The following is a 15,356-nucleotide window of genomic DNA, read 5'->3' as shown; positions in this document are numbered from 1 at the left end:
CTCTACTGAGCAAGGCGCCAGGCACGTGATCAGTACACATTTGGTGAACTGAGTTGAATTAAGGGGTTTCACAGATCTTTCTGAAAATCTTTAAGCTATTTATTCCAAGCCATGGCACATTGCTATTTTTAGGTAAAAATATTCTTGTATCAGTGCTGCATGTGTAGTTCAAGCTAAAGTATTGAACTGAAGTATTAAAAATGAATATCTGATGGGACTAGGGTTGTGGCTCAGTGGTTGAGCACTTGCCTAGCATGTGTAAGGCACTGGGTTCCGTTCTCAGCACCACATATAAATGTATGAATAAAATAAAGGTCCAACGAGGTCTAAAAAAAAAAATGAATGTCTGACATACATGTATGATATTTCAAAAAACACTCTATTGCCATGTATATCTAAAAAGAACAAATTTTTAAAATGAGACACAATGAGACATTAAATTCATTTTCAAGTGACATTTCAAGTATCATCAGCGTTCACTGATAACTCCCTTTTGTTCAGTTTGGATTTACACTGTATTTTTCTCTCCCTATGTCCTCAGAATAATTAGGAAGTTGAGAAGTAACAGAAAAATTAGAAGGTCATCTTAAAAGTTCTCTTAAAAAGATAAAATTGAAATCTTGCCATTTCTGTAAATATGAACTTAAAAAAAATCAAACCTTTGGTCACCTGGTTCTTCCTTAGTCCCTTTTGCTGTGGTTTTATCTTATATCAAAAAAACTGCTTCCCAGTGGCAAATAATAGTTTGGGATTCTGTTTCTTGCTCTAGAGATCTTATTTGACTTATGTGACCTGTTTTACTTTTAACATCTGAGTACTTCAGTCTTGCAGGGCTTTATCTACTCTAAGTTAGAAAATATTTTTTTTTTTGTATTTGAGTTTCATTTTAAGGGAATTTTCCAAATGCCAGATACACCAAAGTGGGTGCTGTTCAAATCTACATTTTAAAAATATAAAGAAAAGGATGCCTGTTGATTAAGCCAAGATTTCTTCTTGTTCTCCAGAAGGAACCTGGGGAGAGAAGTGACCTGGGGTCCTGTGAGTCTTCGTGGATGGTGAGGTTTTGAGAATTATTCCTTCCAATCCCAGTCAGGGAGTGAAAGGTCTTGCTGCTCTGTCTTGACCCAGGATCCCTTACTGTCTTGGACACTAGGTTTCTCTCAAGCTCTGGGTATATATGAAGGGGATACTTTTGCATGGCTGCTGACCATGACCACTAAGTAAATGGAAGTTGCTCTGAAGACGAAAAGCCAAGTTGAAATGTGAGTAGAGCACACCTCTTCTAGGAGAGAACTTGGTGTCCTAAAAAATATCCACCCATATAGGGACTTGTATTTCTTTTCATATACTTTGGAAGAGAAGGCATCATTTCCAGTGTGAAATTCTGATATGAGGTATTTCTCAAAATACTATATATACTACTTTATTTCTCCCTTTGCTTTGCTTGAACACAGGCTCCTATGCCTTTTATCAAGGAATAATATGCTATTTTCCTGTTTGATATAAAACGGATATATCTACATTCATTTTAGGATCTCCTCCAAAAATTTGCCCAATTCTGACTCTTGAGCATGAATTTAGTGGGACTTTAACTCTCAGACCAAGTATAATCCACTCTGTATTCTCCAGGAGGAAGAAGTCCTAGAATGAACTTTCTAGAATGTTCCAGTTAGGGTCTACAGGACAGCAAGCAAGATGGCTGGAAAAGTCCTCTCTTTGAGAGGGTTCATCCATGCAAAAGATCGACTTTTTTTTTTTTTTTAAAGGCTAATTTGTATGACAGTAATAAACTGCCAATTTATCTCCTGCCAATATATTTGTCAATGTTGGAAAATGTTATAACCTCTAGAAACATAGAATCATTTTCAGGTTAGGGTTTTCTGTATTGGAATGAGACTGATTATAAAATAAAATAATTAAAGCAAGTATATTAATACAAAGCTCAAAATTAAATAGTAAAAATTGGAGCATAGTATCCCTTTTCTCATAAATTATATGTCTATAACTCCAAATTCCTTCCTAGTTCCTTCAGTGAGAAAACATTGAAAAATTTATTCCATAGACAATAAAAGCTATTTTAGCCTAAAATAAAAGCATTTTTAAATTTCTTGGGAGAGGTAGAGAATCAGATTAGGTCTAAAAATACCACACTTGTTATAAATTAAACTTGCTAATGCATGGTAACACTTTTTTGTCACATCTCTCTTACTCAGCCTTTGTTTCCAGGGTAAAGAAAGTGATACCTAGTGTTTAGCAATGACCTAAAGCAATGGTTCTTAACCTAATTTGTGGAGGCAAGGATCTTGGCACTCTTCTGTGAATCTCAGGAGACCTAGCAACGCTTTCTTTAGAAAAGGGAACATATGGATGGATACAAAAATGCCTCCATGCAATTTAAGGGGGTTCACAGATCCTTGAAGCCTATCTGAATATCTTGATAATGGACCTCAAAAATCCCCACCCTAAATTATAATATTTTGATGCATCTGTAAAAACTATCAATTTGTTTTTTGTACAGCTCATGGAGTCAAGTTCTAGGATGGGTTTTCAAAGAAAATTCTATGTCCAGGGGAACTATGTCAGGTCACTGCTACCAGTTATATTGATAGTGCTTCACCTGGAAGGTTTAGCCAATCAGGATGTGTCTCCTCCCTCCCTCTTTTCCTTGTTTTTCTTTGATTTTTCTGTTCAAACTGTCTTTGCTAAATTATATTTTGGACATAGGATATTCTAAAAATCTCTAGGAAAAATTCACAAATTTACAAGTTAGAATCTGTGGGATGTGAATTTTTAGTAAGCAAAAGCTTTGTAAAATACCAAGAACAATATATTTTTATTGGCACAAAGAAAACATTTTGAGAATCCCCTGCATATGTAGCAGGACTAATATAGCTCACTGCCATTTTCTTTATGCTGTTAAAAAAATTAATATAATTTCCTTTTGACAAGATCCTCACAAATTCTATCTTGCTCAGCTAAACTTACAGATGAATTCAACTCCCACACCTGAAAAAATGTGATTTAGATTGACATTTTAAAAAATATGTATTATTCAGGAAAAAAGTTGATCCCTAAGGGAGTGTGTGTGTGTGTGTAAATTCTTGTTTATTTTTTTTCGGGGGGGGTGATTTTGGGGAAAAGTAGATTAGTTCCTTACTTGATTGCAGTCATTTTTCATCTTCTTCTATAACCAAAGTCTTGCAGAAGTTCTTAGAAATTCTATTAGAATTTAATTTTAGAACAATCTTTAAGTTGCTTTAAGCAAAAAGAGGCAAGAGGCCTGCCATGCTCTTCAGCTTTTACAATTTTGGACCTGGAAACATCATAGCACACAAAAAACGTGAGTTTGGATAATGGATTCAGCAGCTGCATTCTACAGGATTCCAGGTTGACCTAAGGCTTTCTAATTACACATGGAGCCCTAGTTCTTTGTGTAAGATAACCTCTTAGACTTTGGTCACACTTCATTCTGACTGCTATGTAATTCATCCAGCACTCCCAATAAAGTGAAAAGTTTCTATGTTGGATTAAACAAAGACTGGGTTGGGCATTGTGAGGGAGATAGGTGGCAGGAGCAGAAGAATGTCTTACATTCCAAACAGCTTTGTTTTTTAAAGAATTTCTCTCTCTTCTGACATGAAATCATAATCTATGATCAGTTCAGGCATTTGTGAAAACATTGGGTATGTTGCAGTAAAATGCCTCAATAGCTGAGAATTTTATTCAAACCAGTGCTTTGGTTTTATGTGAAGATCACCATATATGATCTAAAGTGCTTATAGGGATCATTTATCTGTGGTTGGAAAATGGTTCCTATTTTACAGGAGATGCAGCATAGGAAATTATTTTTAAGTCTTAATGCCCACAGGCCACAGATCATGATTATTATAGTACAGGTCATTCAGAAAGGGTGGTTCCCACTTTGTGTGAGATGACTTCCTGAAGACCTTGCCTAACTCAGGACTGTGTCGATGGTGGGAAGCTATTTCTGTTTACCAGCTAAAGCCTTGTAGCAATAATAGGAACTCAGTTAATTCTTGGTGCTGCCAGCTCTGGGATTATGTGATTCTTAGTTTTTAAAAAGTTTGTTTGAAAAATTCATGTTTCAAAACAATAGGTATTGTGAAACTTTGTCAATGTTTTACTTTACACAGCTTTGCTTATGTGATTATAATTTGCATAACATTAAAAATCATTGAACAAGTGCTCTTCATCTAACCTCTTCCTCAAAAAGCACTGTCTTTGATTCAATGGTTGAGTCTATTAATAGAAACATGATCACCAACTTCTATATTTAGTTTATATAATGGGGCCAAAACAACTAAGTAAACCCATAAGATACTAATTTTTAGGCAGACTTAGTGGACGTCAGCAATTACTGTACAGATGAATGGTAAGAGAAAATGATATAAAGCTAGTAATTAGTTGTATTTAAGAATGACAACATAATTTTTTTTCTTTCTCTCTAAAGCATTTCTTATAATTAGGAAGGCTCCAGTTTGTAAATACATGAATATTCAGGTACAATTGTGGAAATATTATACAGAGAGAATATTTTATTGTGCTATGTTTGTAGAAGGAAACATTAGAAATCTCTGAACTATTTAGCAAGTAAGCCCTAGAAAACAAATGAGTCACATAAGAAAAAATACATCTTATTTTAAGCAGAATATTTTCTAGGTCTTCTACAGAAGCAGATATTTTGCATAGTGCCTTTATTTTATGGAGGTAGGATACATTATTTATTCAAGAAAGAATAACTGAAATGTGTCTGACCTTACTTAGAAATGGGTAATAAAGCAAAATATTTTTTAGTGAATTTTGGTGATGTGCCCAATTGTTGACTGCCAGACCCAATGCACCAATCCTGTGTGCTGCTATAACAATTTTTCATTAGTTCTTTTTAGTTATACATGACAGTAGAGTCCATTTTGATATAATTATACAAGCATAGAATATATCTTATTCTTTTATTTGTTCTTTTTAGATATATATGACAATAGAGTGTATTTTGACATATTATACATACATGGAATATAAATTATTCTAATTAGGACCCCAGTCTTGTGGTTGTACATGATATAGAGATTCATTGGTGGTGTATTTATATATGTACATAAGAAAGTTCTCATTCTGTGCCTAAATTAATGCTGAAGAAGGCATTTAGAAATATAAATAACTTCATGAACAATTAACCAGTCAAAATAAAACCACATGTAACAAGATGCTTCACTTTAGGACTAAGCAGAGGTAAAATAATGTGAATTTTTTCTGTATCTTTTCCTGTCATTACCTGTCTATGGCAACTTTTATTGGTATTTAACTTAAAAGAGTTCCTGCATATGCAGTCCTCCCATATTTGAAGCTAATATCAATCTACCACAACAAACATGCCTGTATATTTTATTTTGGTATGTGACTTCTCAGCAAATGTGACAAGAGATACGAGGTTGTCTAAATACTGAAGATACAGGGTTTGGATTAATTGAAATACCTCCCTCAGACTGGAAAAAAAAGAAAACTAATGGTTCATGGTATTCCTCATCCTTCAGACTTAAATGTGAAATCTATTTAATTAATATGGAAAATTCTCTGTCTTCAATACTGCTGAACAGTATTAAACAACACTTAGAATCTGGAACTTAATTTTCCAACCCAAGAACTGTACAGAATGTACAATGCAGTTTGTCTATTACCAGTGCCCTAGATATTTTCATAGGAATCCTGTGCTAGCCACTATCAGCTGGTTTCCATTTAGGCCTTGTCTTTTTTGCTTTGCTTTTTTGTCCAGCAACCAGAGGCCAAAGGACAGAACCAGGGAATTGGATGAGTGGGTTGACTGAGAAATCTTGAAAGCCCTTGAAGAGGTCATTGTGGAGGATGTGCTGGAAATACTCATCCTGCCCCTTTACCCACACTCCTCTCTGAGAACCTAGCCTCTGAGAACCTAGACCTGCACCTAGCCCTGAAGGGCAGCCTTACTTGTCTTTTTCCAAACCTGATTGGATTAGAGATTGTCATCATATATGCATTTGCCTTCCCACAAGTGGTGTGAAGATCCGAGCCCAAAGTGAACAGGTGGGAGGTGGGCTACAAGGGTCCTCCATTTTGGGGAGTGAAGCCTCCATTAGTAGTGGCTCTGAAGATACCAGGTGAGGGTGAATCAAGGCACAGAAAGCCCCACATGAAGGAAGGAAACAGGAGCAAAGGGAATCATGGAGGGGAGAGATCACATGATCCAAATGAGTGAGGAAAGCAGGGTATGTGTGAGAGAGGAGAGGCATGAAGGAGAGACACAGATGCAGAGATGAAGGGTGGGGAGAGAGATGCAGACAATGGAAGAGGACCATGGCTGGCCAACTCTTCCTATAGACATATATCCCTTTATATACTTTTGAGTGAATTTGTGTTTATTTGCTACCAAACATTCCCCACCCCCAGCTTCAGCTCTTCTTGGTTCAAGAAAACAGTCTTTATTACCAGTGCCCTGGATATTTTCATAGGAATCCTGTGCTAGCCACCATCAGCTGGTTTCCATTTAGGCCTTGTCTTTTTGCTTTGCTTTTCTGAAAATCCCCAAGGACACTTTTCTAGGTATGAAACCTGCAAGGAAAGAGTACTTATACTTGAGGGGTTTTTGCATAGGAGGAATTTGGGATAGCATAACCACCCCCACCCCTCCGTCCGTGTGTGTGTGTGTGTGTGTGTGTGTGTGTGTGTGTGTGTATGCATGCATGCATGCATGTGCGCGTGCCTGTAGAAGGTAATATTCAGGTCAGTGCTGGTGTGTGCCTAGTATCTATCAGTATCAGGTGGGGCTTTGTCTGGAGCAAGGTTGATGACTTCATTGGAAGCCTGTTTACCTGCCATGATAAGCTGCTCTGCTTCTCTCACTTAAAGAAGAGCTGCCTGTGTGGCATATCAGAAACTTCCCCTTGGCAAAAGAAAGGAGGGTGATTAGATCTCATCTCCCCAGAAGTCTATGCCCAAGGGCAGAGGGCAATCCTTCCTCTGAATAGCCCAGATTCCTGGAGAACAGAACCATTTCCTACATCCCACCCGGATTGGAACATTTGCCTGTTCCCTTCCTGGCAATGTGGGCCCTGTGCTTGGGCCTTGCCTTGATCTCAGTGGACTTTTCTGGAAGGACTTCCATCATTACCATCTCTACACTTTAGAAGCTTGACCCATCTTGCCCCTCAGATGAAGCTTTTCCTGAGGTCATTTCTAGTTCTGGACAGGATCATCTCCTTGTTCTTTGTTCTATAAGGGCCTCTATCTCCATCTATCTTGGGCTTCCTGTTGACTCCCAGTTCCACCTACTGTGTCTCTATTCTATTTTACACCCTGCTACTAGAAATCCGAGATCATGGCTAGATTTCACCAAACTAATAACTTAGGAGCTGGAACCAGGCATGTCCTCCTAGAAGGGCAGAAAAGTAGCTTGATAAAGATTCATATACAAAAATGTATTTTCATATTCTATGTAGTATCTGACACACAGACTAGCTATATAATTCGTGGGTCATTGGGTCATATGTGAGTTGTTACTATATAGCACTTAGAACTTGGCACTTAAAAAGGACTTTATGGTTAAACACAGGTAAAAAGATGTTTATTTACATTTATTAAACTTATTTTTCTCTTTAAATGATTCATAAATAGGGAAGAAAACTGAAAGCAATTTTATGTGATTAAATGAAAAGGATGCCCTGACAAATGTTTTGAAACATGCTTTCCTAAAGTTGACCACTTTCTCATTCAGACCTATAACATGCTGAGAAAGCCACTTGCCTTTATCTTGGATCCAAAAGGCTAAAACTTTCTGCTTTGGGGTAAGTGACCTTTTGTATCACTCCCCAAATGCCTTCTCCTTACTGCTTCAATCAGCTTGTTAAGTCTTTTGAATTCTGTGGGTTATAAAGGGACGTAAATGCCAAATAACAAAACCCATAAACCAACTTCAATTGCTTACAAACTAACTTGGTTTTTGACTTAATCAATGGGAACAGTTATTCCCTTATGGTCAGGCAGCTCTGATTGAAATATTCTGCTATTAATGTCAGTGTACTATCAGGCCGTCTAAGCAGCATCCCTGAGAATCATTTCAATAGAAAGAGAATGTTCAATCCCAAGAGTGGTAAGGCAAATATTACTTTCATAAAAGAAAAAAGCCAGCATTATTTCTTTGGGGTCATTGTTTGAAAGCTGAATGTTTTAATGTAAGTGATCTAAGTCTTAAAAAAAAAATAAATAAATAAACCTCTCCCAAACAAAGCTATGGTCTTAGTCTTTACTCTTTTCAAAACACACATCAAAAGGCTGACCTTGCCTTCTCAAATGTAAGGTAAACCAGAGTGATTTGAACTCATTTTACTTTATAATATCTTGCCAACCCTCCATTACAAATGTGCCAGGCTCTATGTCTACATCCCATGCAAGGTTCTTGGCAAAATTAGCAAGTTACAGAGCAGCCAGGGGGGATTATGGATAGCAAAAACATGGGAAGACCCAGGATTCAGGGATGAGCTGGTAAGGAGGGAAGTAATAGGGGTGAGAGAGATGTTGCTGTTGGCAACATGTATCAATTCATCCTTCCCAAATTATAAAATTTTTTTTTCCTTTGTGTTCAGGGAGACTGCAATTACTTCTCCCAGCCCCAAATGCAAATAGTTCTTTTCCCTTTAAGAAATGCTTTCTTGACCTCCTTTCTGTAAGAAACTTATTCTGTTCTCAAAGACAAGTCTTCTGCAGTCTCCTCCCTTTCACCTCCATTAGGCAGATGACGTAATTATTTCTATACAACATTCTCAATGTTTTATGTCATGAGAAATTTTCTGTCAGTTAACTGACCTGAGATTCACAATACTCAGATATGATTTAAAATTCCATAAAATCAAGAATGCCAAGTACCTAGTAGCTGTGTTCCTTGGTTTTTCAGTGAACTACTGAAATTGCTTCCATACTATGTTCACAGATCTGCTAGTTATCACTCATGAATACTGTCTTTCTGTAAAAATCGAGTGGACTCCCATTGCTTATAGAGAAAAGCCCACATCTTTCAGTGTTGTTACGAGGCTCCGCCTGTTCTAAACCCAGCCTTCCTTGGCATCTTCAAGTACCTCCAGAGCTCTTTCACCCTGACCCTTCTCTTAACAGACTATGTTAATGATCTGCCATGAGGGATTATTTTTAGACTTCCTCTTAGTCATCCTAATTTTCAGAAAGGAGTATCTTTCCCTTTACCTGGTTCAGGAGGGTATTTTTCTAAGCACATTCTTGGGTTTTCTCTGCCCCTTCACTCATTCAGCCCTTTGGTATATTTGAAAAGAATCACTGGGTTTGGTCACCTCAGTCAGGTCGGTTTTCCCTTGGCATATGCTGCCTGCAGGGAGCCTGAGATCTCCCGGGCCCTCCAGGGGCTCTGACCTGAAGATGTGCAGCCAGGTGAGGATGTGAAGGTTCACTTGGGGTTCTGCCTAATTGTGGGGTGTCATTAAGCCCATTTGATACATAGACCTAAAGCCACATCAGCCCACTATTCCTGGTAAGTAATCAAAATGATATTTTAGGTTCAAACCAGTACTACTTTTATTTCTCAAATTGTTTGGAAGTTGGATGAGGGAGAGGGATGCAATTCATTTTAGCCCCTCAGAGACTCCAACTCAATCTTCAAAGTCTGGTTCAAATGTTACCAGTTCCCAGGATCCTTCCCATCTCCCTCGGGTAATATTAAATTTTCATTCCTTTGTGATCCAATGTTCACTTAGAAAAACTGTCTTTTGGCAGTTATTTTATTGTACCTTGCTTTTAATGAATGCCTTTTTTTTTCCCTCCCTGCTAAATTATGAGCTCCTTCTGACCGACATTCCCCAGTCTCTTGGGTAACATGCTGGTTCCCATAGTGCCTTACCCCGAGAAGGTAGTTCAAACAAATGCTTGGAGATAAAATAAGAACTGTACAATGTTTAGGAGTATGTACTTTGGGAACAGTATAGCCAGAGTGAAAGGAATAAATTGATAGTTACAAAAGGACTGACTGGCATACCTCAGTAATTGCTGATATGTCCTGTTGAAAATGGAGGTGACAACCATTTAGGTTGCTCTGTGGCATCCTTTTACTTACCTTAACTACTGGGCCTAAGCAGTAGTCTGGGACCTAGAGAAGAACATGTTGAAAGACTTGGTGGGGAAGGGGTGTTTCTATTTCACTTGTCCATTTGGATTATGTCCCCAAAACCCAATTCTTAGGGATGGGAATAGCCAATTTCAGTTCAGCTGTCCTACTCTTTTAAATTAAATCTGTGAAATTTCTCAGAAATGGACCTGGTTAGAAGAACAAAGTGTCTCAGCCACTGGGGAGACAGACATAAACAAAGGTTTACATTCTTCCCCCTTGCTGGAAGGACGCCCATGAAGCTATTATTTCCTCTGGTTGAAATGAATAGGATCTATGAGACTGAAATAAAAACCAAATTCTGATCCCACTGAGGCGATTGATCTGTTTTAGAAGCTAAAGTGCGCTAGGCCGGGGATGACCTTCGTTCACTCCCAAGGTTATTAAAATAACAACTACTGTTATTATACATGAGACTAAGGAAAGGGGCATTGATTCTTTTAGATCAATTATTTGGCTGGCTGTGGATGCCATATTGTGGGTTTAATCTCTGATCCAAGTTAAAAAAAAAGTGATGAATTGTTTGTATTTTATTATTTGGGGATCTTTTCCAAAATATAAGTTGTAATGTCAGGTCTGATCAAATCTTTACTGTGATTAAATCCTCAGAAATAAGGGTGATAAGGTGATGACAATGTTTCATATTTCTGTGTGTGTGTGGGGGGCTCCATTAGTGTGACATATCTAACCCATGTCCTTTTCTATTGTTCTCATCTGTATGGGGAATTCATTCAACAACTGATTATATGGCTATTCTCTCTCTCTCTCTCTCTCTCTTTCTCTCTCTCTCTCTCTCTCTCTCTCTCTCTCTCTCTCTCTCTCTCTCCTCTCTCTCTCTCTCTCTCTCTCTCTCGTGCATGCGCATGCTAGGGAAGTTCTCTACCACTGAGCTACATCCTCCACATCTATTGTCTATTTCTTATTTTTATTTGTTTTAATTAGTTATATATGACAGTAGAATGCATTTATGCACTTTGATATATCACACATAAATGGGATATAATTTCATTTTTCTGAGTGTACGTGTTGCAGAATCATATTGGTCATGCAGTCACATGTATACATACAGTAATGATATCTGTTTCATTCTACTATCTTTCCTATCCCCACATCCCCTCCCCTCTCCTCCCATCACTTTCCCCTACCTAAACTAAGGTACTACTATTCTTTCCTAGTGTCCCCCACTTTATTGTAAATTAACATCTGTATATTAGAGAAAACATTTGGCCTTTGGTTTTGTGGGATTGGCTTATTTCGCTTAGTATGATATTCTCCAACTCTAATAATTTACTGGCAAATGCCATAATTTCACTCTTCTTTAAAGTTCAGTAATACACCATTGTGTATATATACCACATTTTCTTTATCCATTCATCTACTGAAGGACACCTAGGTTGGTTCCATCCTGGGTCTAGTTATTGTGAATTGAGCTGCTATAAACATTGATGTGGCTGCATCTCTATAGTATGCTGATTTTAAGTCCTTTGGGTATAAACCAAGGATTGGCTAGAACTACTACAAGTTCTTCATTGAAGGGGATTTGGCTTTCTTTCTTTGCCTCCAGGGACCAGTGATCTGGGTGAAGGTCTTTAGGAGCTGAAGTGGGTAGGCAAATACATTTGCCCCTCACACTAAGTCACATAAAAATGTCCTCACTAATAAAAATGATACTTTAATTTCCATCTACCTGACTGCAGTGGCTCTTAGTCAATTTGATTCTTGTCAAGAATGGGGTGTAGTGTGTTGGGCCTCCTCAAGTTCCAACACTGTGGAGTCCAATTCTGCCGTTTCTGTTTCTGCCATTTACTTTGCAATAGAATCTAACAAACTTGAGCTTCTGGTTCTACTTTGGGAATCTGGACTTATTTTTTAAGTGAAAATATGACTTTCTCTGAAAGGAAAAAATAAAATGTCATTATAGTTTTTATAAAGAAACTGGCCACATGTTAAAAAAAACAAATTACAAATGGAATAAAAACAAGGTTGCTTATGAATTTCTGCGTTGCAGTGAAGAATTAAAAGTGTAGTGACTTGCCTTGGGACAATTGATTAAAGGCAGTTTCTCTTTCCCTAAGGGAAGGGGCAGTCAATGAGCACCTACCAAGTGTCAGACATTCAGCCAGGCGGGTAGTTTATGCTTTCTCAGTCTGCTCAGCAATCTTATAATAGAGATCCTATTATTCCTATTTTACAGTTAAGGAAAATGAGGGGTAAGGAATAAACTGCAGAATTCACACAACCCGTAATTGTCTGAATTGAGTTTCAAGCAGAGATCTGCTAGGAATCCTAGAGTCTGTGCTCTATTCATTTGGTTTTATGCACTATGGGGACAATATCACACTTATCATTCCACCAGGACACCTTTGTGGAGGGGTCATCATTGGTAATTACTCTGATATGACAGGTATGAGCTTGAGCTACTTAATTCAAACCAGACAGAGTATGTATGGTCACTCTGTTTCACTCATATCATAGGGTCTCAAACTCATTTCTGGTAGCTTTTAAAACTTGATGGCAAATTCAGATATTTTTAAAAAGAGGCCTGTGTTTGTTCACTGTTCCCCGTTGCATCACTTTCTGGCTTAAAAAGGTTAACACTCCCGGCTTCGGGGTTTCTAGCTGCATCTAAACCACAGCTGTTCATTATCAGAGCGATTCCTTTCTCCAGACACAGGGAGGGATGGAGCTCCAGGGAAGGAGTAGATCATTAAGCAAAGGAAAAGAGCAACAATACAGCAGCACCTGGCATATTCTATATGTGGACAAATACCAAGGGAAACTTTTTTTCTCATGTTCTAGCATATCCTTGATGGTGCTGGAAATAAACCCTGCTACTTTTTTCTTGGAAATAAATGCCTCATTACATTATAGCACGTAAATGCATCCCGTGCATGATGATGAGGAATTGGGAGACAGTTATGACCCAGAGGCATGCAATGGGTATTTTGGATCTTTAATCACTGGAGTATTTAACCTCATTATCTCACTCTGTCATGTCTGTGTGAAACAGCTACTTGGCTTTTCCCGACTGTGGCACCAAATAACCATGTAACTCCAATAATAACTGCCAATAGCATTGTCTACAAAGTGGGCTATCCTAAGGTTACCAATAAGAAAGTAGCACTATAAGGGATGTTCTTAAAATGCCAATTCTAGTATGCAAAAAGGAGTTTGCCCATTGAGAATTATTGTAGCAAGGGGTGGGTAGAAATCACCATTTCAAATCATGGGCTCTTCTTCTCAGTGTTTGCTCTACAACAATGGCTCTTGGTTTTAGCTTGCCGATGAATCACCTAAAAGAGCTATTAAATTGCACACTGCTGGGCTCCATTCCCACAGGTTCTGATCGGTAGGTGTAGAGGGAGATCTGAACGTTTATATTTCAAAGGAATTTTCAGGTGATTTCACTGGACCACACTTTGAGAATGAGTGCCCTGACATAAAACTGTAGGGAGAGAGTTTTTGTCTGTTTTTTTTTTTTTTTAATTGATGTGGCCTGAGAACAAATAAAGTCCATGGAGTGGGATTGAAACATTCATGAACAACAGGTTTTCAGCAGTCTATTTTAAGGTCTAAAGGAGGCATCAGCAAACTTTTTTTGTAAGAGGCCAGATGAGTAAATATTTTCAGCTTTGCAGGCCAGATGGCCTCTTGCAACCATTCAATTCTGTAGTCAGAGCACAAAAGCATCCAGAGACAGACCCTACATTAGGAATTAACATGGCTATACTGAAATAAAGCTTTATATTTTTTAAAAAAGATGGTGCCCTGGATTTGGCTCATGGGCTATGGTATGTCCACCCCATGCCTGAGCTTAACTAATGTGGTAAATAAATGATTCATAGAAGGCCACATCTGTTTGTTTGTTAACCCTGCATGTGTTTGTGATCCATGAGATACTGTCCAAGTTGAAAATTTGATCCTGTAAACCAAGAATTGATAGACAACTTACTTGTATGTTATTGAGATATTGCCCCTATTAGAAGATAATCATTCTTGCAATTCAGCCCCTAAACCCAGCTCTTTGGGAATATTTAAATTAAATATGCTAACACTTCACCCTATTTCAGTAGGGGCTTCACAGTACTGGGGAAAATTGCCTGCAAAGGTATTTAGTATATTCTCTACCTAGTGCTTTACCTAGAAGTAGAGAATATACTTAATTTTTACTTTCTAGGAAAATTTATTGAGCTACTAAATGGATCTTGTTTGCCATTGGTTTTCCCTCCCTTCATTTCAAAAGAGACCACTGGGAGTGTCTTGTCTTAGGCAAGGGTTGTGGTGCTCTCTAGAGCTACTGCAAAGCAGAACTTTCCTGAAGATGAGCTCTTCATTACCACCACCAATACCACAACCCCAAAGCTCACTAATGTCCTGAAGGGGAAGAAGAGAAAAGCAAGTGTTGTTGGTACTGGGATTGAATTCAGGGGCACTCTAACACTGAGTGACAACCCCAGCCCTTTTAATTTTTTAATAAGAGGTGGGGTCTAGCCAAGTTGCTGAGACTAGCCTCAAACTTATAATCTCCTGTCTCAGCCGTCTGAGTCACTGGGATGACAGGTGTGTACCACCACCAAATCTGGCAGTTTCTTTGATGGAGAAAGGTGGGAGTAGGTGAGATAGGGGAGAAATCCAAAAAGAGACTTAACAACATCCCTGATGGTTTCAGTTGGCCATTCCTTCCTCTTGCAAATATGCTTGTTCTTGGACATACAGACAGTTTGCCCTCTTAGTTTTTCTCTTACCTGACTAGCTGCTCTTTCATCTCTTTTTCCTGATTCCTACTCATCTACCTGTGATACTTACACTGTTCCAAGACTCAGTTCTTGGCCCTCTTGGCCCTTCTTGTCTTCCCTACCAGTCTACTTAAAATTGCAGCCCCTTCCTTGCACCACCTTTTCTGCATTCCCTGCTTCATTTCTCTCCTTGGCACCTGTTATTATCCAATACACTATATATTTTGCTTTCATCTGACATCCTATTTACTATGTCCTTTTCTCCAATGTGTAAGCTCCATGATGGTGGAAATGACCCCAGGATCCCATTTGAGGGTGACTGCTGCAAAGTACATGGTGAGATACTGAACTGAGGCTGCTGAGCCTTGGGAGTCAGTGGCAGCAAAAAAAGTCCCATTGGCTTTACTTGGTATGAACACCAAAGGCACACAGCTTGGAGAGAT

The 15,356-nt window shown here is 38.4% G+C and overlaps 1 protein-coding gene across 23 annotated transcripts in view; it reads right to left on the bottom strand.

Moving 5' to 3' along the window:
• Window positions 1-15,356, bottom strand: part of Trpm3 (transient receptor potential cation channel subfamily M member 3) — an 814,506-nt gene that overhangs the window by 210,263 nt on the left and 588,887 nt on the right. The window lies entirely within an intron of this gene.

Source organism: Urocitellus parryii, chromosome 4 (genome assembly GCF_045843805.1).
Source record: "Urocitellus parryii isolate mUroPar1 chromosome 4, mUroPar1.hap1, whole genome shotgun sequence".
Taxonomy (NCBI): Eukaryota; Metazoa; Chordata; class Mammalia; order Rodentia; family Sciuridae; genus Urocitellus; species Urocitellus parryii.
This window is presented reverse-complemented; position numbering and strand designations above follow the sequence as displayed.